This window comes from Anser cygnoides, chromosome 10 (genome assembly GCF_040182565.1).
Source record: "Anser cygnoides isolate HZ-2024a breed goose chromosome 10, Taihu_goose_T2T_genome, whole genome shotgun sequence".
NCBI classification, from domain to species: Eukaryota; Metazoa; Chordata; class Aves; order Anseriformes; family Anatidae; genus Anser; species Anser cygnoides.
The window spans coordinates 16,804,360-16,831,585 of record NC_089882.1 but is presented as its reverse complement, the minus strand read 5'-3'; the positions used below and the strand labels follow the sequence as shown (position 1 = coordinate 16,831,585).

Here is a 27,226-nt window from a genome sequence, read left to right as displayed (position 1 = left end):
AAAATCTTTTACAAGGTTTGCCCATGCTGGTCAGAAATATATTCGTAAGTAGAAGAAATCATTGTACTCCTGAGAGTCCTTGGGTAGGAAACGAGTTTATCATTTGCTAACAAATGATTTTGACTTTTCTGGCAAAGGTTAGAGGACAAAGATATATTAACTGGAGTAATTTAAGTCAAGTGTAAAGTAACAAAGAGTTACGTGGCCTTGGGGAAGAGTCTGAAGTTTTAGTTGCTGAAGATGTTTCAGCATTTGAAAGCAAAGAATGTTTTAGTGTTCTTTATTAAGAGCAAAATTATCACCATAAATTTCTGAGGTTTTACCTGGATGAGGCTAGAACAATTTAAATCTCTTAATAAAGTTTACTGCCAACTTCATGTGTCACTTGATACCTACATACCAACACTGCACCAGACTGCCAGGTTATACTGTCAGCTCTAACACAATCGTTGTAATGAGAGACAGCACACGTGCTCCATCATAATCTCCATGAGCGTTACTGGGTTTACATTGGGGCTGCAAACCACAATCTTTGGGATTTGAGAAAAACTCAGGTCCTCAGGTGGCTGGGTGAAATATGTTAGATGGAAACGTTTGGACAGATTCTTCACTTTCCCCTTGTAATCCAGGGCTGGTTTGAACAAGCAGAAGCTCCTACGACAGCCTCCTGCAACCCACATGTCCCACTTGCTCATACAGCCTGTGCACAAGCAAGTTTCAAAACTGACTGAAATAGACTTTACTGCATTACCCTAGATAAGAGCTTGCTGAAACAATATCTGAGCTCATTACCTTAAACACTATATCACTGCTTTTTCAAATGTCAAATGGAAAGCAGGAATCCCTGTTGTGCTCAGATGCCTTGAACTTTGCTAATTCTCCATGTGCCACCCAGATTATTGCTCCTTGTATCAGGCACATCAGATGAACGTGTGTGGTCCTCTACTCTCACTCGCCAACATAATGAAAGCCAGCTTACTTCCTATCAGTTTCTAAAAGACCTCAGCTATCTAAGGTTATCCACAACTTGTTCTATTATCTGCCATTAAATGAACCTTTGGAAAAAAAATCAGGTTTGAGAGATGCAAATATTATTACCGATAATAGTTAGGAAATTAGTTCATTATCACCTACTGCCAACATTTGAAGGCTATACACAGAAAAGCTAAATGTTCAGTCCTGCTGACATGGTGTTATCGGATTACCTAGGAGTAGGAGAGGCAGAAGAAAAAGCTTGGGAATGCAATGGCTCAACTCTCCCCCAAAATATCTCCCTAGCCCAGCCAAAGGGAGATGACTCCTCCTAATGTCAAGAAAGGCCATTCCAGGGAAGGAGGAAAACAGCCAGAGAAGTAAGAAACAAAGCATCCGGGTCTATCTTCCAAGGTGGCACAAAAGGCTCAGCCTCTCTGGCTGGAGTTCATCTAGTATGTCAGAGAGACTAATAGCTGCTGAGCTGGCAATGAACAGAAAGTCCCCCTGGTCTGATTAGAGCATCTGCTTAAAGCTGGGACACCATTGTATCAGTTCTGCTCTCATAAATATTTAAGTTCGTTAGGCAAACTGGAACTGTACTAATAAAAGACTGAACAACCCTGCAGCCTCCACCATGGTGGCTCGAACATCGTCTGCTGAGGTCCTTTTAGGTAGGAATTTTGTCACATCTTTGGCAAAGACCGTCACCCCTGATGCATGGCGTTTGAGGAAGTAGGGTACCTGCACTCCCTCACAGCCCTGTATACATCCAGCTCTTCATTTCCTTTGCTCCTCTGATGTTAAAGATACTGTGCTAAAGACTTTTTTTCCAGACTGTTGTGGATTTGATCCAAATTCATTTCTGCTTTGTCTTTCATGTTAATGAAAAGTAGTATTTGTTGAATTTCAGACAAATCTTAATTTTTCTTCCAGCAATAAAAAAGGTTTATGCAGTAATAAGTCAGACTTCCTGAGAGCGCAGAGAACAAGGAGAAAGAGAGAAATGCTTTAATAACAGTAATAATATCTAGAGTTTAATACAACTTTTCCACCTTAATGCTTTGTTTCATGCTAATTTATGTTTTCTTCTAAAGTGGCACACCATTCACCAACTCTAGCTGAAGGCCACAGCAGAAGATGACCACGGGCCACACGCAGCAGATCACGCTGCCCTTACCACAGCGGTCAGAGAAATTTTGTAGTCAAACATGAGTTGAAGCACATGCTACATTTCATAAAATCCAATCATCACTCTGGTGACAGGTCACGGAGTGAGGCAGCCTGTTTTCTCTATGACAAAATAACTTTTCCTGAGAGCCACGTGTTAAATCAGGTTTAGTCTAAAGAAGACGCCCACGTGCATTCAATGAAATACCAAGTGGAAAATGAGCACAAACAGTTTTCAAGCTCTACAGCAGGATCTTGGCACACATTTGTCTGTTCTGGCCTGTTTTAACACTCAGCATTTTCTAATTGCACTTACAGCTCAACGAAAAAAAGAAGCCGGATGGTCTATTGAAAGATTGGGCCCTGAGGTTACCAAGGCTGCAGATTTCACTTTTTTGTATTTTGAACAGGGAAAAAAAATCACAGGTAGCATCTCTTCCCTGTGATCTCTGCTGCAGCAACAATGACCACAGCCACCGCAACAGCTGCCTCCACCAGCAGCCTCCACCTTCTCCCAGAGAGTGTGAGCCCATTGTTCACCCAGATGTTCTTCCTCGAGAAACCGCTTTAGGGTGGTCAATGGCTTCCTTGGTCCTGCCAGGCAGGACAGCGCAAAGGACTACGAAATACAGAGCCTGTGATCAAGCTTTTTCTTTAAGAGGGTGAAGACGGAAGTCATGCAGTTCAGCTACAGCATGGAAGATCACAAGATTAACAACCTGCCAAAAACCATGAATGCTGTGCTCCAGTTGGGCATGTATGCCCTTCCCTCCAAATTAACAGCCCCGTTCTGTCTGCCCCTCACTTCTGAACAGCCATCTGGATGCAGACCCGTGCCTCCCTTACTGGCTTGGTCATAATTACCCCAAAACTTGCTGACAATTACTATGCCAGCAGCTCAGTGCAGCTTGCAATCAAAAAGAGCTGAACTGCCCTCTCCTGGGAGCAGTGCAATCAGCAGGGCAGCCTCTAACAGTCAAATGCATCATTAGCAGGTGGAAAAAGCTGTTGAAATGGGAAATGAATGCATCAGGCAGCCTCCTCCAGATGGACTGCCTAGCTTTTCAATTTGCAGTTTCACTCAAGTTGGACTTTGTGTTTTGGATTCAACCTAAACAGCATTTCTTCTCCTGCCTTCAGAAGCAAGTCTTTTTGCGTCAATTTCTTCATAGGTTTACACAGGTAGGGACCTATAGGTATTTTTAGATTAAATCAATAGGTCAAAGACTAAGCAAATGCTGTGTCAGAACAAGAGCATACAGAGGAGTTTAACAAGATATAACACAGCCTGAACAGACAACTGGTACTGTACAGAAGCTTATCTGCACTCAGGATTTTTTCCAAATTGGCTGTTAGTTTCCAAGAAAAAGGGTCCCAGGTCTATGAGCGATGAGGAGAAGTAAATCAGCCTGCAGCTATAACCCAAAGCACAGTGAAAACGAACTCACTGAAAGCAAAAAGAGCTTTCTTTGTTACATGATTTTGTGATTCCAGACTCCAAGCAAAGGACCTGTAGCTGGGGGACAGATTAGTGACAATGTGATACAACTGCAGACATCAGCCTGCCCTTTCAGGCCCCCACAGACAGGAAGACACTAGCACAGAAGAAAATGAGGAGTTAGCTTACAAAGGCTGCAGGTTATATATATAAGTTTATATATATATTTATACATAAGGTTTTTAAAGTAGTTTTAGCAACAAGAAGCTGGAATTGCCAGGAACATCACTATATTATAGACAGAAATCACCAGGTAGGTGATTTCTGCAATTTACAGAGTGGGGGAAGTGGCAGTTATTACGTTAATTAGGAAAAGTTCTAGGGAAAATATAGAAAACAGAGCCCACCAGGAATAAGATGCAACTATGCTTTTAAGATAAAAAGCATTTAAGCTACCTACCTTAGCCTCAGATGTTTTTGTTTCTTTTTTTTTTTTCTTTAAACAAAGTTACATTTCTCCTATAACTTGTTCTTCCTCCGCAGGCACTCAGGATAAAGACGATCAGGTGAGTCACTTCATGAATATTCTTGCATCCATATGGCACACACAGGAAATCCATTAGAATTAATATTTCTTTACATGGCTATTTATGTGAGTAAGGCCTCCCTTCAAAGTGCTGCTGCTGTTCTCTTAACATAATAATCTTGATAAATTACTCTTCTCTTCAATGCTCCATAAGCAAGGAACATAAAGACTCAGCACTGCTACATCAAGACCCATTACTCTGCTCACTGCAAAGAAAACACCATATTTTTAAACACATTTCCACCAACAACAGATGCCTCTCTATATTTTAGAAGCTTCAGATGCCATTTTTAAGTTAAAAAAAAAAAGTCTGCCACCGCTTGTAATTATTAAAAATATCATTTGTTGCTGACAGCTTATTGCTCCCACGTACGTTTGGGCGATATTGCCATTCGTTTCCTGATCAACCCCAGGTGCTTCTGGACTTTCCGTCTGCCAGGCATCTTTGATGGGACTCTTGATACACACACAAGCTGTCGAGTACTTTGAGCTCAATGGGCCACAACAGCTAGATCCCCACTTTGACTTCAGCTGGAGTCACTCTGCTGAGTACAACTCAGCTAAGCAAGTCCTGCTGAGGATCTGCTGAGCTTCCCATGCAAGACTTTCCCATGTGCATTTAGTTCCACTTGAATTAATTTCTCTGAAGAGCAATTGGCTTTTTTATTGTGTCTTGATCATAATCAGGTTGACTAAATCTTTAAGTGCATGGACTGGTTCAGAAAATTCAAGTATGCTCTACTGCTCATATTCGGTTTGTGGGTATAGGATTTTGTTCATTTTTACAGAATATGTAAGTTGCAGCAGGAAGCCCTGTGATCTTCGCATCAAGGGCCTGGCCTCCTTTGCAGGACTGCTAGATGTAGGTCACACTCACAGGACCAAGGGGCCAGAGTGATTTCCAACCCTTTAATTTTCCTCCTTCCTTGTATATTCTCTCCTCTCCCCCCCAGGCTGGCATCCTCCCCCTACCTAGCCAATATAGTCCCATCCCAAGACTTTCTCTCACACATAGAGGAAGGGGTAGCCAAAAAGGCAGCATGAGCTGGAAAGCAGAAGCAGAAATGACAGAAAAAAACTGAAGACCACAAAATCTTAAAGAAATAACGGATGTTATCCTGTCCGTGAGTGGTGGATAAGACAAGGGACTGTTTAGAGGAGAGAGTAGGAAGGAGAACCAGAACAGAGCAGCTGCTTTCTGTGGACTTCAGGAAAGCAGACAAACCTGGCTGTGTAAATGATGTCTCCCAGTCTCTTGCCAGAAACAGACTCAGTGGCTAGGAAGCCTTGCAAGGAGCAAAGCGCTGGCAGCAGGTGGTGCCATCTGTCCCACTCTAATTCCTTCTTCCTCAAACAATTTATGTCCCAGGTTGTGAGGAAGGTAAGAAAAGAGAGCCCCAACTTATAGTCAGGGAGAGGGGGAACTGAAGGCAGGAGGAAGCAGAAGACTAATTTTAGCTAAATAAAATAACTGCTGAGTGATGCCTTCTCTCCACTGTCTACCCTCTGTCCCCTGTGCCTGAAGCTGCCCAACTAGACAGAAAATTAAACCGCCTATTCCTTTGGCCTGAGCAGGTACTGGAGGCTGGAGCAGGACCGCTGCCCCGCAGGGCTCCCTTCCCTTCCAGCCTTTCTGCTCTGCACTGAAGGGGAGGTAATTTCCCAGCTGTTACCTGAACATCCCTGCGCCCTACACCTGGCTGTGCAGATGGGTCTCCACTAGACAAAAACAGTCCGTAGGCACTCCAGGTACATTCTCTTGAATATAGTGAGCAGTGTGAGTGGAGGCACCCAGAAGATGAGCGCAGCCTGAGCTCCCAGGCACGCTCCCTCACGTGCTGCTGGTACTGCTAAGGGGCTGGTAAGGGTGCGCTGGCACCACAGGATGAGGTGTCATGTGCAGGTTGGTGTGTTCTGCTGCCAGGCAAGTTCAGCTGTTGTGAAAACTCACCTCCACTGACATCCTTCCTTCCTTCCTTCCTTCCCTCCCTGCAAACGCCAGAAGAGCAAACCTTTCCACCTGCGCAGAGCAGCCCTCACGGCGCGGCACACGCTGGGCAGGTCAGCGACCAGCTGAGCAGAACACTTCCCGGCACACCAGGCACCGCAACACGTGGGGAGATCGGCTTCCGTGACTCCCTCTTGTCCCTGGAAATTAACACAAGCATCAGCAACACTTGAGCTGAAATGCAAAGGCCCAGGACATCTCAGGAGAAGATGCATCGCTGCCTCCCTCCTGTGCATCACCGTTAGTGCTGACCTGAGTTTGGCAGCACGGTGCCACCGCTGTGAAACGAGGTCAGGCACCGCCTGGCACATCTGCCCTTCCCTTGTGCCAGCTGGGGCTGATGCACTTCAGACAGGTTTGCACCATTTCTGCCAGCACTGCTTTGTCTGTGGCCAAAATAAAGGATCTTCTTCATCAAGCCTAGCTTACATCTCGCAGACGCTCTCCTTCCTTAGCTCTGTTTTCAGATGTACCCATGGATTAAGCACTCTGGAAAATGCTGAACAATAAACGTCAGCTCCGCTCTGTAAGCGAGACCCTGCTGCAACCTCAGCAAAACCAGCCAGGAGCCACTGTGCTCTTTGCTTCTACACTGCATATAGTGTACGAGAGGCTATTTCTTCCCCTTGGACTAAACCAGGTTGAAAGAAATAACACTTTGCTCTCCTGAGCTCATGACTAACTTTTTTGGAGCAGATGTCAAAACAAATACCTTAAATACAAGGTAAAATTGGTGTTATAACAAAGCAGCAAACCCCCTCAATTTAGTTACAATTCCTGCAGTTCCTAAGTTATGAGAAAAACAAAGGGATTCACTTCTGAGTGATAAGGAAGAAATGACAGTATGTGTTTGGCACAGCCTAAATTAATTTTATGTTGGAGCCATTCAAAATTTAGACTTTGGATGAATTCCTCACGGAGGGAAATAAAGAACTGCTGGCACAATGAGGAATAATCTCCTACCCCAACAAATGGAACAGGGCTTAATTTGATTTAATTTCCCCAATGGTGCAATGAATAATATTCTTTGTGGATCTCTGTTTCCGCTGGCCATGCTTGTGTTTTCACTGTGACATCCTCGTGTTGCAGACATTTTGCATAGGATGCTGTAAGAGAAGAGCACGGAAGGATTACAGACATCAGCGTTCTCTCATGGAACTTCCCTGACTTGCCCATCCAACCGCTGAACTGTGGTGCCATTGCAGAGCCTCTCCAGTGCAACCCAGAGCATTTTGGCTCACAAAGCCCAGAACTGGGCCGAACTCGTTACCTTTGGGGAAGTCTTGGGCACAGACCCTTCCCATTCCTCCTCCTCCCCTTGCAAGTCCAGTAATTCACAGCTCAGAGGAAAGGGCAGGGGAAAAGGGGGCTGGTGTGGAGCTTAAGATGCATCACAAGTTGCTTGTAACCAAACATGCCTTACTGCTAAGCACTGACAGACAGAAATAACAAGCATAAAGACATTCCCCATTCCACCAGTACCGTAAGCACCAGAGTATTCAACAGTCACAAAGTAGTCTGTTTTTCACTTGCAACCTTAAAAGGAAGTGAATTACCTCAAAAAAAAAAAAAAAAGGACGTCTGTGACTCTGTGGCTGCCTGGTCTTCATAGAACACCGCAATAGCAGATAAATGTTCCTCTTACAGAAATGAACATTAGCACCCTCAGATGACATTTTTCATTCTGCGAATTGCCCAATTACTTCAGAAAGATCCAGTGGTATTGTTGAGCACTGGTATAAACTCATTGATCTGTTCCCAGACTTACCAGTACACACAAAGGATGGGAAACACTCCTGGCTCAGAGTTTCTATAATGTGCCTTATTGATTCTCTGGAATGCCAAACAGTGCAGTTGTTTTCACACATGCTGCACTGCAAAGCCCCCATGCACAGAGAACGCCCAGTCTTTTTTTTTTTTTTTTTTTTTTTTTTTTTTGCTTTTTACTGAAATGTTTTGTATGAAAAGATAAGTCAGCTGTAAGTAACACATATGGATTTTTGCTCATGTTTGTGGAGTGGTTTTACTCAGAGAGAACTAAAGGTGGATTTGCTCAACACAGGGTTTTGCAGAGATTTTTCAGCTCAGACCAGCATAGGTTTAATAAACTTGCCCAGACGTGTCTTACGAACGCTGGGTCAGCCTTGTCCAGGACTCCAGAGTTCTCCTGCACAGCCTGCCCATGCAGGATGTACAGGAACAAGCGAGTCTGCTCGTCCCAGATCTGCAGCGTCCAGCCGCTGTACACACACGCAGAGTTTATTTGAACTTGCATAAAAAGCTAATTTTCCTGCAAAAGCCCAGGAAAATAGGAGTCAGAAAAACACCTGGCTGCCACGAAAAAACTTGTCACTGATTTTAAGGCTGCTTTCAAGCTACTTTAGAACCACACAAACTTTATCGTAACTAATGCTGTAACTGACCAGCAGGATTTCAAGGGCTGGTTTGGTTCTTTATAATGAAGCAGTTGCTAGTCAGAATGCTTTTGTTCTCTCGCCCTTAGAGGGTTCTCACTGATAATGCTTCAATCTCCAAGTATGATTTTTTTGCCAACACAGTTCTACTGCTTTCCCCAGTACTGTCTGCTTTACCAGCCAGACTGCTCAGAGCTAAGAACTTTTTCTTAAGTACTTTATATGTTTAACCACTTCTGAAGCAGAGTAGTCTCCCTCCACCTACACTAAACGTACAGTAGTTGCATTGCTCATGCAGATGTGTGCAAGTGTTGCTAAGACACTTCTCTGAAAAACCACAGGAAGCAGATCTGAGTAAGTGCGTTCCATTTTCCATAATTGGCTCTGGAATAGCTCAAGATTTGCCCCACTCTAATTTTTATGAGATTAATGCGCATCACAGCCTGCACAGTTCCCCAGGAGCAGAAAGATGCCCAATGGACCACATGTGCTTTCATTACACCTGCAACAGACAGTGCAGACAGCGAGGCAGGAAGCAGACACAACCTCCTAATGGTTTTATTCCAGTGTTTCTATGGGCTCTCGTCAAAACAGAGAGTACTTTGCAACACAGCAGATGCTGCTCTCTACAGTGTACGAACTATGGTTCTTCATACCTTCTTTCAAGGCAGGGATTGATCCCCAAACCGACACGTGCTCTGCATAGCTGGGGACAGGTAGGTCTCTTGCTCCAATCCTCTGCGGGGCTCAGCCACTTGTGTGTGCTGCCTCTGCATCTCCTCCCACCAAGCACGGTGCTGTGTCCCCCTGGGGCTGCCAGCAACCCACAAGCTCCCAGCAGGCAGGAGTGGGGCTCCCAGCACTCCTGAGCAACAGAAAGGGGAAAGAGAACATCAGCAGCAACCGGGTAATGAACTGATCTTGTGGGGTTTGGACTCTGGAAAGGAGCAGGAGAGGGGATAAAGGGCAGAAAAGCACCCAAAGTCCAAAAGGTCATCTCCCCTCTACCCACATCAAGGGGCGCTGATTTGTTCCCCAGTGACACCCTCCAAGTACCTCCCAGAAGAACCAGGTTAATGTGCAACTCTGATGCATACGAAAGCTGGCCTTTTCCCCTGGGATGTATTTCACCCCTAGAGTTTAATTAAACTCTCCTCCTTAAGCAAACAGTATATTCTTACAAGATTCTGAAGACAATTTATCCTTCTCCATTTATTTTCTTCCAGCACTGTATGCGGTCATCTCTTATTTATACCACACCTTGTGCACATTCCATACAGCAAATCCACGTACCACACTATTAGCGTTCTGTAGCTGCATAGGCTGTTTCCAAAAACTTACAGTCCTGGGCTAATCCCAGTTAAGTACAGAAAGCAAAGATCAATTTTACCACATCTGAACTAGACCTGATTTAATTCCAGCTGACACATTCAAATGACAGGCTGGGAAACACAAGATTTTGTGAGGTCCTGAGCTGAATTACAACCAGTTGCAGGCAGTGGACTGGAGATGCCTATTGTGGAATACTCTGCTGCTGTTTATTAACTTCTCTGTCAATGAGGATCGCTGCTCCGACACCAGAGTGGCTCATGCAAAGTCATTGTCCATCTGCTCGCAGCTCCCATCCAGGTAAAGGACCTGCTTTCCTTGTTCAACTGAAAAAAACTCACCCGAGTTTAAAAAGCAATAGAAATGCCTCTGCAACCGCACCCAGCCAGCTGCTCGGGTTGCTTTTGAGGGGCACTGCCACAGCACAGCAGGAAAAAGCCTGCAAAGCCATTTAAAGACTTCACAGCCTCCCGCTGCAGAGCCCGGCTTCTTTCCGCCCCGTGTCACCACCCAGGCTCCTCTGCAGCCTTAACTTCAGACCAGGGCTCGGCCAACGCCACGTGCTGTTGCTTGCCATCAGCTCCAGTTACAGAAATGCTGTTTCAGCATCCCAGGGCACTTTTTAAAATGCTGTGCAAAAAACCACAGTGGCCAGAAATGAGTCATTAAGGACTCTAGGTTCTGATATTTGTATTATCACATACAAATGAGTTAACCAACTTCCTCCCGACAGATATAGCTACTGGGAAGCCTGGTACAAGTCTAAATAATTCACTGAGTTCAGAGTTTAGAATATAATAAACTGTATGCTGCACTCCCTGCAAAGCTTCAGGCCCCAGCACTAGGCAGGTTGCATCAGGTACGCTCACGTGATAACACTAATTAGATAATAAAACTACAATGTAAAACAAATGATGTCTAGATTAAAAAAAAACATAGTGGGTGTTGGAGACTTTCCCTGTCGGGAGAACGCAGGCACATGCATTATTCTGGAGAGAAGTGAAGAACGACTTATCTAATTGAAACTACAGGGGTGGAAGAGGGAAGGGGCAGGAAAGACAGACGGTAATTACAGGAGCTGGAAAGTGGCCAGGACACTGGGGTTAGAGCTACACACTTTCAGAAGCTGTCGAGAGATCTTATGTGATTACAAACCATCAAGAACCTAGTTTTAATTCACATCCAAGTTACACTTGGCAGCAGGGCATTTATTAGCAGTCCACAGCACTGCTTTTATTTGAGCTGAAGGACAGGAGTCACCTGTATCTTCACATCCCTATCCTTCCTGCCAACTTCTTTCAGCGGTTTCTCGTCCAAACACTAGCAACACCCTGGAGAGCGAGCCCCTGGTGCGACACCGCTCCCTGGGAACTGTGCAGCTGCTGGCAGCAGCCCACTTGACCTGGCCTCATGCGAGCAACTGCAAAAGGGTTCAGGAGCGCTGCCTGCATGGCCAAGGCCCTGCAAGCAGCACTGTACAGGGTGGGTGCAGTCACCTCTGCCGCTGCTATCCAGCTGAATTCCCGCATCTGAAGATGTCTTCGTGCAGCCTTCTCTCAACGGTGCGCAGCCATCGCCTCCTCTGGGGACAAGCAGCAGCCCTGTGGCAGCAAACAAGCGATCAGAAATTCCCTTCTCCAACCTTAAAAGCCCCAAAGCCCATTTCATCGTACTTTTGACAGCGGCAGGGATCCTTTTGATTGCAGAGAACATAGAGGGTGCTGCTCCCAAGATATGGCAGTTGTTTCTGTTTTTCATGCTCTTATTACCCATTATTCCCCCAAGTTTGATTTGGAAAGGACGCGGCTCACAAGAGCTGAAACAAAAGGCCAATACCACAATTTGCCGTTTACAAATACGCTACATGTTATTTCCAGGCACGACATAATAGCAGCATAACAGTTTAAATGTATTACATGCGCCACAAACGTCTAAATTGCTGTTGATATTTTTCTGAAGGATCAAAGAGACCTGAGTAAAGAGAAATCCACTTAATTGGGAACAATTGTGAGCATTTGTGCTAACGTCAGTGCCCCCAGAGACCCTCTGGGTCCCCAGCCCCAGCAAACAAGGGCTGAGGAGATGAAGCTGGAGATGACATTTTGCTCAGTGCAGAGCCTTGCCGTTAGAGCCCTGCGTGCATGGAATCTGCATTTACTGGTAACCAGAAGAGCCACAGGCTTAGATTTCAAAATACACCTACTATCTGGGGCCTCTCTCAGCACTTCGTTTTACCAGTGTTAATATAATGCTCTCATGAACACACTTGCTGGAGTTGTGGGGGTTTTTAATTGTGTGCTTCTTCATTAATTACTTATTTGCATATTTGTTTCACTTTCTGCTTCAAAAGCAAGTCTCTTCTTTATCTCACAAGATCAGATCCACTTAAGAACAAACACCATAAAAATGCACTTTTACATAAAGGAACTCTTTTCTAAACTTGAAACTTCCCAGCAACTTCTATTCATTTCTTTCCAAACATCAGCCTCATGCATCACAAAAAGGAACCATTTTACAATCAGTACCATTACAGAAACATAAAGGTGGTTACGCAAACGGCTCTTTGGGCACCCCACAAAGCCCAGTGCTTGGAAGCGTAACACCAGATCATTTTATAGAGGCTAGGTCAGGGGAGTTTGGACACTCTCAGTATCTGAGGTTCAACCAAATGTCCCTGCAAGGCCCCCTGGCTTTCCCTAAGAAAAGGATCTATACTCCACCATGGGGGATGCACATTTTGTAGTGTTTTGTGTCCCGGGTGTAGACTTTGTGATGCTTTACTTGGCAAATCACACTCCGGATTACTAGATGGTGGAGCAGAGAACGTGGCGCAAGTGACCGTTTCATGGCACTGCACAAGATTTCCTCTGAAGGAAGGGAGCAAGATTTGTTATTCAGCACGTCTGGGGATATTTGCCCTTGAAAGTGCTGCTGAGAGAACACCAGTATTCATGACAATCCAAATTCTGGGACACTTTTGGACCCAGATAATATTAAGGAGAAAAAAATAATAAATTGAAAGGTAATTCCATTCTCGTTATTATTATTTTTTTTTTTAATCTCTTCTCTATGAATTCTTGCTCTCAGGGTTTTATGTCTTGGTCATCTTTTAAATCTCATCAGGCACTAACCTACTAGGCAAAAAGCAAACCTCCAGGCACTTATTATTCAACAACAGACTTAAAATTAATGTAGCAATTTTTAGTTACCTCCAAGCAAAACAAAAACATTTCCAGAAGTTTACAACTTACAGAAAGAAGAAAAAAGACGTATTTGTCTTCTTTAGGAAAGAGGAGAGAGGAAGTGTACAAGTTGCCCTGCGAAAGAGAAGGAAAATAAATCAACATACAGAAGATGACTTGCAGTGCATCTCTGACTGCAGCACATTTTCATTGGGCTGAACCTCACCTTTTGCAAGCCCAGAAGCAAAGCCAGAGAGGGTGCAATTGCACGTGGCCGTCTGAAAACTCCAAAAAAGCAGATCTGAACCTGAGATGCTGCTAAGGGACAAGCTTCCCAACAGGCACTCATTGGTCTTTTATTTCCCGAAAGGTAGAGAGGGAAACATATACGAACAGTATACGTTTGAGCACCAGAAAGATAAAGAGAGCGGGAGGGAAGGACCAGTTCAGTCCGCATTAGACACTTGTTGCTCAACAAGGTGGTGTTGCCATTCTTTTGCTCTGAAAACAGACGTGGCTTTCACTCCTGCCTCCAGGAGCCTCAGGCTCTACTTCTGCGTTTCTTTTCAGGCTTGCTCTGCATTTCCCCCAAGGTGAAATTCCCCCACAGGAGTGTCCCCTTCCAAACAGGGATGCTCTGGGAGCCTCCTCCCTGCCACGGGGGGAACCAAGGAAAGTGCAGCTCCCTGCAAAACCCCCAGCTGACAAAGTGTCTCCCCTTTCCCCCATTACACACAAAGAAACATTGAAAAAGAGCAGCAGCAGCTCGGGAATACAAGCCTCAGCAGATGTTAGCACGTAGCATCAGCAGAAGACACTCAGGGGAAAAGCCCTCCGTTTGCTGTCCATTTAAGCCTCCGCTTGGCTCTGTTTGCCTCTTGGAGCAAATCAACCTCGGCGCCAGCCCTGCCAGACCGACAGATTGGCTTGAGAGGAGGCAGACCGGTGAGCCAGGTACCGTGAACATAAAGCACGGGGTTGCTTTTTAATTGCACAGTACCCGGCCAGAAACATTGTCCTTGCTGGCCGGCCTACAAGAAGCAACATGCCTTTTACCGCGCCAACACACAGTGACATTTTATTTGGAAATTCAATGGAATGGCATCTGCTGCTGCAATGGCCAAGCTTCTGCCTCAGCAAACTTTGGACCAGATTTTAGCTAAGTGTCCAGGCAGGTGACAACAGGGCCAAGGCTCCATCCTCCTTCCACTGCTGGCATTTCACAGGGATGCAAAGGGGTGAACACCACATTCTGTGGGTGTGGAGAAGCTGCACACATCAGGTTTCTATTTCTATCCAGAGGTGCTGTCTTGCTTGACTTCAGGGAATAAATTCACCTGAGTTTGTGAGAGGAACGCTAAGGTGAGCAGAAAGGGGGAAAAAAAGAGGGATGTCAGAAGAAAGAATCAGCCTTAGGCTCTCCAGAAAGCTATAAGAAGTGCGTGGGAGAACGTACTGCCCTGTCTCCAAAATCGGCTGTCACATTCACTCTTCCTGTGCACTCTCAGGAGGCAGGAAAACCCCAAAGAGCAACTCTCTACACCAAGATTTATGGGAGGAAGGGGAGAAAAGGTGTCCAGAGACATGCAGCAGCGGTGTACCCCAGGCACAGGGATACAAACAGCAGCAGCCCCATGCTACGTCCTTGTGAAGGGGTGCAAGTCACTGGGTTAGAGGAGCACACAAAACTTTCCTGAACAGGCTTTATCCCGCTGCATGATTTTGCTCTGAAGAAATTTAAGCCACTGTAACATCAAGCCAAAGCCACGGGAAAAAAAAGGCCTGCAGGCACCAACGCAGGCAGCCGGTTTTATGCTTTATCTTAGCAAAGTTAACAGCCAGGCCGTGACAGGGGGACGGTAGAGTCAAGCCAAAGCGAAGACACCAAAACCTGCTTTCCAGTCAGTAGAAGGCTTCAAAATCATAACAAAAAATGCATCCGATGAAGATGCAAGTACCTTTAAGCAATTCTTCGATCACACTGCCTCATCCAACTCCTCCCTCCCCCCCCAGCAGTGCCTACAGCCTCAGTGAAAACATTCACTGGAGGGAGAAGGCAGGACGTAGGGGAGGAAGAACAAGGTCTGGTGAAACTCCCCAAGTTTCTGCGTTCCAGCCCTGGGCTCTGCAAGAGACCTGGACACACACCATGCCAAAGGCCCTGGAATCAGCCTGCTGAGATTAGCCAACGCTCACACCATGCAGCGGATATCCAGGTTTACAAGTGCAGGAGATGAGAAAAGCCACAACCTCCTCACTGCTGTGGTCATCGCGCTCCTCAGTCCAAGGAAAATTCAAGAAACTGGTGTTTGGGAAGACTTGCCAAACAGGAGATCACACAGAACACACAGCAGGCAGATAGCAGGAGGGATTTCCAGGGTTATTGCACACACATGTCCTGAGCTGCTAACACATTGGGAAGGGAGCTCCCTTCCCTCAGCAGAAACTCAGGAAATCATCCCCCCCAAGATGCTCGCCCCTCTGCAAAGCACGCTCAGCCAGCCTCGAGGAGCAGCCTCCTCCGCCCACACCCCCGGAAGGGAAAGGCAAACCCCCAAATCCTCACGGGTAGGCTACGAGATCGCAGACCGGCTGCATCCCCCTCCTTACACCAGGGACTGCCCTCAGCTTCTTGCAACGTCTCGCAGCCCCAGCCCAGCCAGCGGCGCGCTGGCAGCACGTGTTTCTCGTTATTCCCTTTTAGCCCCTGGGCTTCATGTTACAGAAGACCCACACAAGGAACTCAGGTTCGCTGTAGATTGGTGGCAGCAGAACTGGATCCAAGAAGAGCAGAATCCCGCAGCTGCTATCGAGGCGAAGTCCCAGCACAGCGTTAAATCATGGGCCCTCCAGTGCCTGGCAGAGGCTGAACCGCACGTGCGCGCAGGATTAAGTCACGTCTCACTCCAAGCCTCCCATGTACAAACACATTTTAACAGCTACCTCAGTACACCCAGATTAAAAACACAAGTGAAGAAATGCGAAAAGCTTAAGCGGGCCTTCAGCATGCGCAGCTGGGGCCAGCTGGCATGGGGCTGTCACAAAGCGCTGCGCTGCTTCGGTGGAGTGGCAACCAAAAGGCGATCTCCCCTCTCCTTGAAACACTCCTGAAACAAAGCCTCGCGGCTCAGACCTGCCAGAGCTCCTTTATTTGGACCGAAGCTCGCTCACGCTTGGCAGCAGTTCGGTGCAATTTGAAGCTGGCTCAGACCTAAAGTGAAAAGATTAATGGGATATTTGAAATCTCACTCCCGTTTTTCCTCGGATCTCACTTATGTAAAAAGCTCTGATGTTGGTTGCTGAGCTCCTTAAAACATAATCTGCACAATGTGCCACAGTAAATAAACAGATTTAAGCAGCAAGTCTGTTTAAAAGGAGTTTATTTAGAAAGCACACGCATCACTAAAGAGAGCTTATTTCTTATCTAACTCCCAGCACTTAGAAGGCAATTCTTCAGGGGTGTTCTGCAGGCAGTGTGAGATTAGTTTTGTTTGCAGCAATTATTTTCAGGATGTTCTCCACTCGTATGAAGAGGCTGGAAGTTCAGTTAGTTTCTTGGCTTGGGGATTAGAGAAAAGCTGGAGACATTAAAAGAAATGAAAACCAACTTCAGGCAAAGTTACCCGGAAGAGTGACCTTCCCTGCTCGGGTGGAGCAGCCTTCAGCGGGGGAAGCAACGAGAGCTTAAGGCTCTTGGACCCGCACGCGGAGGATTTGACAGACCGTGGCTTCAGCCTTACTTCTCGTAAGGAGCCTCAACCAAACGCAGCAAGGTGTCCGGACGGTGTCTGAATCAAGTGAACCCCCACGCACCCATTTAGTAGACAGAGAATGGGAGTTGCTCTTTGCACACAGAGGCTGGTGAGGACCTCAGCAACCGCCAACACGGCGACAATGCTGGCTGTCACAGGACTAAGCACACCATCTATTGCTTAAAGACAGACCTTCTCATACTGCCCCAGGGACGAGTTGCATCCTTTTCACTGAAGTCACAAGTGTCCGTATTCAGGTAACAAACAGCACATGTTCTACAGTCTCCAGCGACACTTCGGGCTGGCAAAAACTCTGAATTCCCTCTGGGAATCAGGCAAAAGCTGATGTTTGTGCAACCTGGAAGCCCCCTTCAGGTCCTGCGGAACCATTATGCCCATTCCCCATGGGCATCAAGCCCACAAGAGGGGCTTTGATTTAAAACATTACAGGAGAGATGGCAACTTCAGCCCTTAGCTTTCCGTCCTGCCGCCCGGAGGAGCTGGTTCTGTGCTGGCTCAGGAGGACAGCAAGCAGCTCCTGAACCTGCAGAAGCATTTTCTTTGCCGGCTGCTCAGTCATCTGCACCTCAGGGTTTAAATGTGCAGAGACCCACAGTGCCTGGAGCTTAACTCAGGAGCTAAGATACTGAATTAATAATATTTAATCTCAAAATATTATGTTATGATTCAAGTTAGAAGAAGATTTGCACCTCGATTCTCCAACCTGAAGCCAGTTAGTCTTCCCAGTAGTAGCAGGGAACCATATTCTGCTGCGTGGACTCACGCTCTGGCATTCACACAAAGCATTCCCAGCATCCTAAATCCTGCCGTGCTGTTTCCTTCCACCCCTTCCCTCACTCCCACACCCACGAACAGGCCCAAATCACCAGTTCCGAGGCACACGAGACTGTGGGCTCCCTCTGCTTGTTTACCCCTGTTTTTCTGTGCCCTGGCAGTGCCATCTAACCAATTCAGACAGCTCCTGAGTGCCTCCTTATTTTTTCTGATGTCAGTGCCTGTGGCCTCAGATCTGAGCGCGCCCAGCTGGTACCGAGCCCATGCTGACTGTGCATGTATTGAACAGGGAGTTACCAGCTACAGCAAATGGCATCTGTTCTACAAAGTGGTTTTTAATGTTGCAACAGTGGTAAGAATATTCTGGAGAAAGTAGGCACTTCCATTGTCTCAGGAAATTAATTCCACGTGGCACACTGTTACCCTTAGTTGTGCAAGTGTATCGTAAATGCTAACTCCGTGTGATGTGCACCAGAAAAAAAAACGCCTACACTATCTCATGCATAACCTTTTGCCCATGAAACATACGGCTCATGACTGGCTGGTATGAAGGAGCGACGACCACAGACTACTGAAGAATAACAAGCTGAGTGGAAGCTTTATAACCCGCTGGCAGATCAGCAAGAAAGTGCCTGACCATTGTGACACCCCCTCTCGCTGAAGGCAGCACGTGGCCAGGGATGCACATCGGCTGGGTTTCCTTGGGGTGGGTGCACCAAGTGCTGATTGCAAGGTATCATACAAAGCAAAAGCAGCTTTATTTGCTATCTTTGTGCAGTAAGTTAGAGAAGCGCCTTGGCAACTGTCCTCCACAGGCTGTTTTGGTCCTGTAGTACATCTTCCACTGTAACATTTCCCAATGAGCATTTCTTACCAAGACAGTAACAAAAAAGGTTAAATATTGAATGGGATTTTGAGTACGCAGATAGCTAGGCTGCTGAGCATGGCCATTTTTCTTACATTATTCTACCAACAGCTTTCCTGAGAGCCCCTTTGGCTTTCATACTTAAAGCTTACAGCACTGTTCATCCTGCCTCCAGCCAAAAAGGCTGAGCTGAAGTCTGTCTGCCTCTAATTTGATCTTAGCATCTTTACGCATTTGATTATTTACTGTAACAAGGGACAGAAATTCAGACAGACCTAGTTTTTCAAACAAATCATGCCCAGCCATCTTGAAGACATCTCTAGCTACCTGGAATAATCAAATCAAAACCCTCTGTAAAAGCAGGGATCAATGATACCAAGCCTCACCATTACAGCATTTCATAGACGACTTGGCCGAATACAGAAATGTCATGTTTTTTTCCACTGCAGTGCTCCCTGACTCAGTCCCAGGGTGATGCTTTCTAGGAATTTTCAGTGCCGTGAGCCTTTTCACCGTGTTCCAAGGTCACAGCGTTACGTGCTCTGACACCTCTCATCGTCACTCTACATTTGTCAGGTCTTGCTCGTTACTGCAAGCTGGCAAATACAACAGTTTATACTTCAGATTTAAGGCTGTTGCTCAAATCTAGACAGCAAATCTGCAAACCTGCTACTGATACTAATATAAACACCACTCACAGAAGGAGCTGAAAGAAAAATGCAGGATTACTGGTCTTTGTCTTCTCCTTTCAACCAACTTGTTTTCTTAAGGACACATAGGACAAGGAAGTACCAAAATTTTGCAGGGAGCATACACAGAAGGGACTACACAGCCATCCTGAGCTGACGTAACATGCAAATACAAGGATCACACACAAATCCCCATGTAATTCAAAACCATTTTCAGGGTGAGGATCCTGCAGAGCGCCGGGTGCCTCCCTGTGTTTAGCACCATCAGCCCCGCTGCCATGAAGGGAGCTGAGAGCGTTGTGTGATGGGAGCCCAGGCTGGAAGTCGGAGCCACGGGGAAAGCCCAGTTCAGACCTACAGGCAGTGTGCTTACGGCTCAGCTGCCCTTCACCTGTCGGCCAGTCTCTCCCAGAGGAGCCCTTCAGGTAACAGGTTTCGGTCCTTGGGATTGCTGTGCTTTAGCCCTTTTCACAGGCTCACATCTCTGGATTTCAGGTACCTCTGCAGCTGGCCTGGCCCAGCACTGACACCTCCAGCAGCTCTGCAGGGCTGTGGTTTCTTCCAGCCATGCCGACCACCCTCTGCAAGACCAGCCGGCTCACCGAGCACAGAGTTTTAGTTAAATAGTTAAAGAAAGGGAAAAAAATCAAACAAACAAGCACAAAGGTTCTACTTCATTTTTACCCAGTGCCCTTTTCTTCTCTAACTGAGGCATTTCAGCTCTCCTGAAAGGCTCTCCTATTTCTCTGCTGATATCTCCAAGCACTGCTGCCCATTCCCATGTACTGCACCCGCATTTCTAGGTGGGCTCTTTATGTAAGCCAGGTGCTTTTGAGCTCATTTTCTTAATCCTTGTCAGGTTGACAATTATATCCATTCATCCACTGCCCATTCTCACAGTCACTGAAATACCTTTTTCAGGGCTATCACTTCTTTACATTCCAGGAATAACAGGCTGCTCTGAGCTAGTCCATCCACTCATCGTGGCATGTGCTTCCTCATCTAAAGGTCACAGATTATCCCCAAATTCTCCATAACACAGAATTACTTTTGGAGTAAATGTATTAATTGGCAAAGCTGAACAGCACCATGGCACAAACCTCTTGCTGACATCCTCCAACCCCACCGTGAACTTTCTTTGTATTGTGAAGTTGTTAGCAGGCACTCCTCATCCACGGAGCAAAACCTGAGTGGCAAGCACCCCCGGTAGAAGTGCAAGAGCTTAGCTGACAATGAGTAATTCCCCACTGGGGAACACGTGGGACAGTATCATACAATGGTAAGTTTGTGGTTTGTACCAATAAGGTAGTGCTGATGTCAAAGCTTTGGGTGGCAACTTCTGAGATACAAAGGAAGAGCTCTGTACAAATGGGATCTCAAACTACCTTTTGCTTCGTTATATGACTGTGCTGGCAATAGGTATGGAGATAGCCTTTAATTCATCCGTGCAGTGATCCAAACAGCTCTGATACACATCTGCTTCTTTCTACATGGTCTGTGCTAGGGCAGCTGCAGAGATTTTTGTTCAGAGCAGGAGCTTGTCACCACTGGTACTGTCCTGAGCCTTAGCAGACACTGACCTTGCAGCCTAAACCTGAAGTCCTCAAGCATCTTGCTACAGAACTGTTATCAAATGTTCACAGTGGGCGACTAGGCTAGTGAAACAAAACCTCTAATCCTTTACGAAACATCAAGTCCTCAGCTTGCAGAATTGTCTGAAAAATCTGGTATGAAAAGCCCAAATGTCGCCCTTTCCAAGTGCATAGCTACAGCTTGCTGACAGAGCTTGTTCACAGAGCTTTGAGCTGGTAACAGGCATGAATAATTTCCTGGATGAGGTAAAAGATCCATATATGTGGTGGCTTACAACTAAGTTCCGAGCAAGCCTTTCAGTATTTTAAAGTGCGCTAACCATATAGGAACAATTGTTTCTGAACAATTAATGAAACAATGGTTTCTTCAAACACAAATGCTGATCCTACCCATCACTGTAAAGCGATTAAAATCCTACCATGCCCTCCTTCAACCTTTTTACTACTGATTTACTACACTCAGCTCTAAAGTCTTCATGAGTGTGTGACCATTAACAAACTTTGGGAACAGCAACACAAATCCCAGTGAAGACACCCATCTATCGATATCCTGAAGGTCACAGCCCTTCCTCTTCACACAGCAATGATACCAAGTTGTACAAGAGCCGCTCTAGTGTGCGCCTCATGTAATGAAAGAATACTTTAGGACAGGCACTTCTCCTTCTCAAGGGTGTTTTTGGATGCTCTTCTCTGCATTCAGAGTTGACCCCAAGTGGTGGGAACTCCTCCAGACATGGATAGTCCCGTTACTGTCTGTCCCTATTTCAATACAGTGTAATCCAAATAATAACAACAATAACAACAATAAATAAACAATAAGCAACACCAACACAATCCACCGATTCCCAGAAGCTTATCAGTCAGCTTTGTCACCCTCATAGGCATCACAGTACCGCAGGAAGGACGGGGCTGTATTTATCAGTGGTTCCTCAGATTAAAAATTAAGACATTCTCATCACACGAGATGTAGATGAGCAGTTTGTAAATCATCTGGAGAGGAAAAAAGCAGGCTCTGATATATTTAATATTGCACATTATCAGGCGTGTAGTGCTTAGCATCACTCATTTGCTTTCTTCATGCCCATGATTCAGTCCGTGGTTCACGGGCAGCCCTTTCACCAGGAGCATCAAGGGCAGCTGGGTCACCTCCGACACAGAGCACCATGCACCAGGCACCCACAGCACCCGCTCCTGGCCAAAAAAGCCACTGCAGGAATAAGGTGAGCAACAGAGAGGGTGATTAGGTGAGCTCTGCCCTAGGCAAGTTTTCACCTACTTGCTAATGGCTGCGCAGGTTTCACCCAACTTTTTACTCTGGAATGCAATAAAAGTAGTTACCATAGCAATTTCCACATCGCTTGATACTTGTGCTACCTCTGAGAGTCACAGCACCTTTTTATAGAAACTCTTACCAACACACCATGTGAACTTTTGATTTTTAGATATTTTTGGAAGAAAAGAGACAGCTTAAGTTTCCTGCGATTTTAGAACCCTATTGAAAAGCGGAGCCTTTGTTTCAGGGGGGAACACTGCATATTGCACAGTAGAAACTTATTGCATTTCAGAGGAGAGAGAAGAAAGCGACTTGTTCCAGAAGTATTCATCATCCGCAAGCCATCCACAAAGAAGATGGAAAAATGTCTGCCAAAAAGAAGCCTCTTGCTCCATCAAAGATACGGCATGCTTAAAGAGAAGTTTTGTTTCCATGGTGACTGAATTTGGAGTAAGAACATCCCCAGCATCAGACATGGCGAGATCAAAAACCCAGTTGCTTTTGTTCACTCTGTGAGCTGGGTTTTTAACCCTGCCTCATCCAAACAAACATCCCACTTGTATTTTGCTCTCCCATCTTGCTGTGTACAGCTTCTCTTTGTAAAAGGAGGAGAAGGCAGAAGGGAAAAATAATAAGAGAAGCCTGATCATGCAATCTTAATTATTAGAAACAGCACTAGTTTTTAATACTGTACCAGAATTTTCAGAAAGCACTATTTAAAAAAAAAAAATCACCAACAACCTGTATGCTAAAGACAATTATGAGTTAGGAATATGTCACTGATGTACACGTTTTTCTTTGTTTTCCTCACCTCTCAGATATAAAAGCTCACCCTCCCCTCACTCTGTCAATCTCATGGTTTTCTAAAGAATGGGAAAAAAGGGTTCTCAGCAGCCACCTTTGAAGGGATGACTACCTGGAGCACGCTCACATGTAGGAAGCAGCAATTCAGGGCTGAAGGTCCTCAACAGCCACATTTTGATCAGTCATCTGCCTGTTTATAATTCTGATCTCACCTATATCCCATAAAACTGGCAATGGCTCCACTTGAAGCAGTCAGATTGCTGCCATTCAGCCTAATACCAGGCATGGGACTTGAGACAGAGGTCGTTAGCTTCAGCATCTCACCTGATGCATTGCCAAAGCACCGCACGATGCAGAAAGGCTGCGTGAAGGCAGCAAGGACAAAAACCACAAGTGGTGTGAACTTGTCACTTTCTGCTGCTCCTTAAATTCACCTAGGCTGAGCGTCAGGTTGCATTCACTGGAGTCCCAGTCTCTGGCGCAAACAAGATAATTTGCTGAGCAGCTGCCTGAACGGAGATTAAATCCAGACACTACAAACATGACTGTGGGCAGCCTAGCTTCCCTCCTAGTGCTCCCAACGACCTCCCGCACTGCAGCATGAGGAGAGGGGACATCACAGCACCACAGGAGACTTTGCAAGGAAGGCAATTAATTGCCTCATCTGTAATCTGGAAAAAAAAAAAAGCAATCAATAGGTTTACTAAAGAGCAATTGCATCTGTTGCTATTGCCAAAAGTCAGGTGACATTTCACAGCCAGCTCCCTGCATCTGGCAGAAATTTCATGAATTTTCACGATGCAACCGGCGTATCACCTGCTGGAAACAATGCTCCTTTCCCCTGTTCGATAAGAACGATAACCAGTTCAGGTGGAAGCAGCTGAGTGTGAAGTTCCCTCTACTACATCTCACCCCCAAAAATTTTCACGGAGGTGAAACTGGAACAACTTTGTGCCAGAGCAGTACCGACAGGCTGTCGGTAGTTCAGCACAGCAGGGCTAGATGACAACGGGACAAGTGGTGGGATCCATCACTGCTCTGGGGACATTTCTCTGCTGCTGTCACACATCACAGAATGTTTTGCCACTGAAACTGAAGGGCTAATTTTAATGCTTGCTACAGCCACTGAAAGCAAGATCTGGCACAGCCACTAAAGCCACTAGCACCTTCTGGTAGCTGCAGATGATCTACTGCCATGTAGAAGGCATGGGAGTAGTATGGAAGGGGGAAAAAGAGTCTACGGTAACTCAAAATAAAGCCAATTCTTTTAGAAATATAGCAATCGGAGTTAACTTAAAAGGGTACTTGACAGTCAGTTGCTCTAGCATTTCTGGCCATCATTTGCCAAGTTGCACAATTTTCAGCATAGAAAACTTTATTTTTTCCAGCAAACAAAATGCTTCAATACTTCTTTCTACATAAAAGAGAATGCCAGCTGCAAGCAACATACTCAAAAAACAATGGACATTAGATGTTTCCATGTAAATGTATCTGAAGGATTAGAGCCATCATTATCCAAATTGCCCAATGCTTTCCAGTACGAGACCCTCTGTCAGTTATTTATACCACTGCCAGGCTTTAGGCTGAAAGTTTACATGCTGGGTGTATGCCTCAGGCAATTTCTTTCATCATTTTTTTTTTTTTTTTTTTTAATTTCAGCTAAAGCAATACAGAGGTTTCTGAATTGAAATGAAAAACAAAACAAAACAAAAAAAAATGTTGCTTTGCCCACAATAAAAAGCTTTCAACCTTTGCCTTGCCTGGCTGTACCACCCTTCGACTGAGCATGCAACTCAAAGCTTTGGCAACTCGTGCGGTTAGAGCAAGAACATTTTCTGGCATCGCCAGGAAAATCCACCCAAATTGAGCCACTTTGCTAGCTTTGGGGAGGGGAGGGGAATAAAAAAAAAAAACTTAGCTGGTATTTGCCCATGAAATAAACATTCAAGATTCTTTTTCTGAAGTATGGCACTCCACACTTTGGCCTTGAAGTGTAACATTTTGTTGACTGCTGTCAGCAGCACCGTCTGGAGTCCCAGGCTCCACGCAACCAAGCAGGCAGAAGCCTGATGCTGAATAAAACATCCCCCTTTCAGATCCCCTGGCTCTGACTACTTTTCCAACACCACATTGCCCTGTCAATAAACATTCTCAGTAGACTGACTGGAGAAACAAACAAAAAAAAAAGCACAGAGACAATCAAGCCCAATTAATTTAGAAATGTGAAAGGTTCTTCATCAATGTCTAAAGATGGGATTTTTTTTTTAACCTGTTTCATATAAGAGACAATTGAGGCCTCATTTTCATTTGGAGCTGAACAAAATGATGGTCCAAAATTAAGCTTGTTTACAAAAGCTAAGGCTTTAAGTCCTTCCAAAAAATAATTTTAGACTACTTTGAGTTAAATGAAATGAAGTGTTCTCACTCAAAGGTTAGCTACAAACAGGACCGATTGCTAAGTCATATCTTGTGATATCAACAGCTGAATTCTTCAGCAAACATGCTGAATGGGACAGCTCTTGGCTCACTTAATGATGGGTGTCTAACAAGGTGGCATGAAGTGGCCTCTAGAGATCCCCCTCCCCACTCAACTGGCTACTGAGTATAAGACCAGGCAGTTAATTTCTAGACAGCAACAGCTAGATGAAATGGGTCTTATCCGAAGATAAATTTCATTAAAAACTCTGAATATCAACTACTTCTGCTCCCAGAAGAAAAAACTGCAGGATGAAAGCTTGGCTCTCCTCACTTCTAGACGTGCTCGCGGCTTTATGTCAGGGATTCCAGCTGCAAGCATCAGCTTGACTTGCATTGCTTTCATCGTCCTTTAAAGGGTTCTCTTTAGAACTGCAACATGAAATACGTGGAAATACAGTCATAATTTCTTAGTTTGGAGAAGCATTTCTGGATCCTGCACAGCCAGGGCCTGGGAAGAAAGGTTCTCATTGTGTCATGATGCGCCAGAAGGATGCAGGGAAGGGATACAGCCCTTTTACCAGTCTCAGCCATGAACGTCATCTTTAAAAAGATAAAGAAAGCAAATAAAACCTCTTTCTTTACATACACCACTGATGTGCAAGCATGTGCTGCTACTCCACTGCAAGAGAGCAAACACAATCCCTCCCATTGGCTTGTGTTGTTATGCCACAAACTTTCTCCCTAACTGCTACCAAGGCAGCTCAAGTTCTTGTCCCCCAGCCTCTATCTTTGTTACCTGAGCTCCTCACAGCTGTCCATTTTAAAGGCATAGCTGAAGTTTTGGATTTATATTCTGGGTCAAAGGGTCCCATGCAAGTGTGAATCCAGCATCAATATGCTGAGATGTTTTGTGATAGACATATCACAAATTTGTGCTCAGGTAGCAACAAGCTTTACTTTTCACCATGATCTACTAGACACAGCCAAACCAGAAGGTGTCCCTTTCTTCCACAACCTCTGTTTAATCTCATTAATACAAGGTGTAGCTGACAAAACAAATGTTTTCAGTCAGCGTGAATTGGGCAGCACCCTTTTGAGCTTGCTTTCCAACAGAAGTTGCATACACCAGAAAAAAGGAAAGAAATACATCAAACAATAGAGCTTAATAAAGGCTCCCAATTACTATGTTTTCTTCTTCAATCCTAAAACTGACATTTATGACTAGAAAGAAAATGATAATGATGTTACGAAAATGTTCAAATAGAGAAGAAAACATTTGAGATATACTGTGCATAGGCCAAGAATTTAAAAAATGAGACTGGGAGGAGAAATGCATTGTATTTCCAAACCAACTAAAGCCAGCGGTCAGTGGGTTATAAATTGCTGAATAAGATGCCTGTTCATAAAAGCCCTCTCCATGATTTACTCATTAGTACTTATGAAAAAACAGGAGCCTACTAACGCGATCACCGGAGCCTGTTACTCAAAGCACCCTTTACAACCTTCTGACAAGCGGCCTTGCTGAAGGATGAGAGAAAGATGGCAAGAAGCAATTTGGACACGGCACCATGTCACTCAGCCCTACCAAACCCCACAGACCCCAAGAAATTAGATGGCTTAGTGCAGCGCCACATCTCCAGCAGCTCTTCTACCTGCCAGTGTCTTGGCCAGGGGAGCCAGCAATTCTGCATTAGCCATTACTTGTCCCGCAGACCCACAAGTCTTTCCAGGCTCGCTGGTGCTCTCCTTCCAGTTATTCCGATCCCCAGAGCACTGTGATTTTCTGCCAATTTTGCATATGCTGCTGTTTCCAGAAATTCCAGTTCAGTGTTTACACGTGTTTCACAATGATCACTCCTAACAACCATTGAGAGAGACAATATTATCATGTTTTAATTTCCTACAAACTGCTGGCTAAGACTGCACAGAAAGTCGTGAG

General features: G+C 45.4%; 1 long non-coding RNA gene across 21 annotated transcripts in view; it reads right to left on the bottom strand.

Annotated features, from left to right (window-relative positions):
- LOC106042788 (uncharacterized) overlaps positions 1 to 27,226 on the bottom strand; it is a 121,033-nt gene that overhangs the window by 55,794 nt on the left and 38,013 nt on the right. For all 21 annotated transcript variants that reach the window (XR_010834031.1, XR_010834039.1, XR_010834033.1 and 18 more), the window contains 6 exons: positions 13,169 to 13,234; positions 11,591 to 11,733; positions 11,414 to 11,518; positions 9,245 to 9,453; positions 6,118 to 6,314; positions 4,041 to 4,372 (listed from right to left, as the gene is read on the bottom strand). This is a non-coding gene — a long non-coding RNA (uncharacterized lncRNA). The remainder of the gene's footprint in view (positions 1 to 4,040; positions 4,373 to 6,117; positions 6,315 to 9,244; positions 9,454 to 11,413; positions 11,519 to 11,590; positions 11,734 to 13,168; positions 13,235 to 27,226) is intronic.